This window comes from Chondrus crispus, genomic scaffold (assembly GCF_000350225.1).
Source record: "Chondrus crispus Stackhouse genomic scaffold, scaffold_122, whole genome shotgun sequence".
NCBI classification, from domain to species: Eukaryota; Rhodophyta; class Florideophyceae; order Gigartinales; family Gigartinaceae; genus Chondrus; species Chondrus crispus.
This window is the reverse complement of record NW_005178988.1, coordinates 11,447-15,358: the sequence shown is the minus strand read 5'-3', so window position 1 is coordinate 15,358 and position 3,912 is coordinate 11,447.

Below are 3,912 nucleotides of genomic sequence, written 5' to 3'. Positions count from 1 at the left end.
CCACCTTTGCCGAGAACGTGACACTTTGGGCGGCGCTCGGGCGGAGAGTGACGCGTTTTTCACCAAGTTGCGCCGTTTTGAAAGCGAGAGCAAAGGGTCGCTGGCGTCGCCTTTTTCAGGCGGCTGTAAGCGGCTGTAAGTCGATTTGGAGAATATCGGAAATTTTTGGGGGCGTGTGGTAGCGCTCTGGGGCGTCAGCGCAAACGAATGTCGATCCTCGCAGCAGGCGCGGCGTGCTCGAGGGCATGCGTTTGTGCGAGACAGAGCCCACTCGTTTCGTTTCGAGGCTGTTGCGCTTGCCGAGGTGCGCTTGCTTCAAGTGCTGATACCAATCCACGACGCTGTCGACAAGAGCATAAAGGCTTAGTGCGGCTCGCGACGCGCAAGCTTCGCTCGCATCACGCCATGGCGGTCAAAACGAAGGCCCCTAAATCGGGTAGCAGCGCACAGCGGGCGTGCCATTATGCGTCTGGACCGTGCGTAAGACGGGCTCCACGCGGGCGCAAAGGCCTGTTGTCAAAACCACGTGCATGGGAAAAGGTTGCGGCGAAATTGCGAAGTTGCGGTCATCTCGGCGAGGTTGACTGCATCGCGGGGTTGCGGGGTTGCGTAGCAGCGTAGCACCAGGGGACACGGGCATGATAAGAGTCCCGCCTCGAAATGACTTGAGCCCGAAGGCGAAGCGCTCCACCTCGCTGGTGGAGCCGCGGTGGCCCTCGGGCTTGCGACCTGCCAACGGCTACGCAGCGATTCCTGATACGATCCCATGGGAGAACGGTGTGAAAGCGGAAAAACACAGCAAAGCGCAAAGAAGAAGCGCAAAGAAGAAGCGCTGGAAGGGATTCATTTCTCCGTCATATCATACTTGCCCCGCCACAGCCCCCGCGCTGCCACAGCCCCCGCGCCGCCACGTCCCCGTTAAGCAACGTATTGTTTGGGTAAACGAGGGTGGCAACCCCCCCTCACTCGGTGAGTATTCGCACGCGGATGCATGGCGTCGCGGGCGAAGGTGGAGGGGAAGACGAGACGTGTGTGGGAAACGGGGGCGGTTGGAAGGAGTGAAGCTATGGCCTGGTGAGGCGAGATGGATGGTCTGGTGTGAGAGAGGAGGTGTGATGTGGTCGGAGGAGGGACTGGTCTTGATTGTGGTTGATTGGGGGAATTTTTTTGGAGATATGGAAAGCGTTTTCGGTCCCTTTTGAGAAACGGACCTCATGAGTTTTTTTGGCATACTGTACTGTACTTTTTCGGGCGGCGCCGAAATAGGGCGGGCGACAATGACCAATTTTCGAAGACGTCTTGATTGGTGACATGTTGCGCACGTCTACGCTCTAGCTGTAAATATTGCAAAAAAATACTTTAGACAGTGCAATCGTACATTGCTGGCAGCTCGGAACACACTGGCCTGTTTCAAGGCGAAATATGGATCTCTTCATCCTTTTAGGAAATTTTGAGGGAAAATACATTACAGCACCACTAATGCTGTTCGAGTACAGTAACGGTACAGTACAAGTACAGTCAGCTCGCGATAACTGCAACACCTAGGGAGACCACCTGGTGTTGCAGTTATCGGGGGTTGCAGTTATCGGAGTGGTATGATAAGGAAACTTCTAAGCCAATGGAATCGCAAGACAAAAAACCTCATATTTTATTCGGAAAAACTATCCATCTTAATCTGCACCTGTCCTTCTCTGACCTGCTCTCGGATTTTTTTGGCTGAGTCCTCTGTAATGCTCTACTGTAAATAAGGCACCACTTCCGTCTCCGTTTCACCCCCAAATGCGCTTTAGTCAAGAGCAGTTGCCCGAAGTTGCAATTTATATGGCACTGCCGCGGCTTTGCGCATTTTAAAACTTTCATTTACATTTTTGCAGACGTTTCGGACTGCATTCATTTGCTTTTTGTCAAATCTCGGGCGCCCAAAAGGCCGTTGTAGTTATCAACGTGTGCAACGATGTAGTTTTTTGCTAATATTTTACAGGGTCCCGTGCTGGGAGACGTCCAACTGTTGCAGTTAGGGGTTGCAGTTATCGGGGGTTGCAGTTATCGGGGGTTGCAGCTATCGCGAGCTGACTGTACAGTACCCAAGTGTTGTGCCCGGTCCCTTGGGCACCGTCAAATCAAGTTTTATTTGCTGGCCAGAGGCTGTTGGCGGGAATCCACCCGGTGCAAGCCTCCGCTCGTCGAGAATCCACTCGACTTCTCAGGAATCCACCTGATCTCGGCCTCTCCAATTCACTTGATGCCCTTCTCCTTTTTCTCGTCCCCCCTGCCGCCGCGGGTTCCTTTTATGCTACCTACTCTGCGCCCTCTCGCCACCTCAAGCGCTCGGAACGCTGTCTCCCCCGCTCCGTCTCCCATCCCCCGCGACCCCCTGGCCCCACACATGACCCCCCTGCGCCCCTTTTCCCCTTCGCACAGTCCCCGCCCTTACTCTTCGCGTCCTCCCCGCGGCTCCGCTCCCTACTTCCAGGCGCAATTCCCCCGTTGGCCGGTGCTCGTCCGTGACCACGCTTATTTCCTTTCACAGGCATTGCCGCCCTTTCAGAGAGCTTCCGACACGTGTACTGAAGCGCAACACAAGGGTACTTTACGTTAATAAAAGCGTTGACGTTGATGTTGACGCGTGCGTTACAATGTAATGCACGACCACCTTCCCCACCACTGTAAACCGAGTCTGGTGTCAGAGCGGCATCCCTCCACGCGGCCACGTGTGAGGCCACGTGTGCGTACAGTACCCGTGTCAAAGCTTTTTCGGCTACTGTACAGTACAAAGCGTCGCACAAATATCATGATTTTTTTGAAGACGGAATGCCGTGTCGCGCGCAGCGACGCAAAATATCCGAAGAGTTCAGTCCCTGAGGGGGCACGCCCGGCAAATTCAAATGACAGTTCACACAGCGCCGCGCGCGTACGCGCCGTTGAGCCGCGGCACGTGCGGGGCCGGCGCACCTCCGGCCGTACATATCTCGGCGGCCGGTCGGGAACATCACTTCCCCCCTCCGCCCCCCCTCCCAATCGCCCCCACCATCGAGAGGCAAGACCCCGAGACCCATCGCGACGACGACGCCGCCTTGCGTGTACGCCTGCCCGTGACGTAAGCGGCAGGACGCATTGCATCACCGCGGACACGCCAGCCGGAAACAAGGCGGCTTGGCTATCGCTGCGACGAGTGGCGACGCGAAGAAGCGATACACAGGCGCCTTCGCCGAGGCGCGGATCAACAGATGGCGTGCGGTACTGCAGCATACTGTATAGCGCTCTGCACTGCAGCCGCTGCCCCCTACAGTACGATAGTACCACACAGAAAGATACTTGTACCGCACAGTACTGGCTACGATATCGCACTGGCCAAAAGGTGGTATCTTACCCTTCGAAGGATACAGCCTCAGAGTTTGCACCGGTTGACGACGAATCGTCCGCCCTAAAGGCGGCAGCGCGAACGCAGCCGCAGCGGCAGCCGCACGCGTGCAGCATCCACGGGCACGGTACAATGGCGGGCGTACAGCGGTGCGCCGGGTGGCGTGTGAGGCGTCGCTCAGCGGCAGGCGGTACGTCGGGATACCGCGGCGGCAGGCGGCACACACTCGCTCCTGCGGTTACACGCGAGCGGGCATCTGCGCAGCGGCTCCCCTCCGGGGGGGCGTGTCGGGAGCAATGCAAGGGGGGCGCGACACAAAGGACGCGTCGGGTGGTGCGGCGGCGCGCCGTTCCAGGGCCCGTCGGCGCGCGTCGCGTCGGACACAGCCCCTAGACACGCGCGTCGAGCAGTCGCGTGCCATCTGTATGCGGGGCGGCGCGCCAGCCAACTGCGTGCCGCCGAATGGCGCCGCCGCGCCCCGCGCGCGGCCCGCCGGGAGCCCCGCGGGCCGGACCGCCGGGCACGCTTTTCGATCCCGTCGCGCAAGCGAC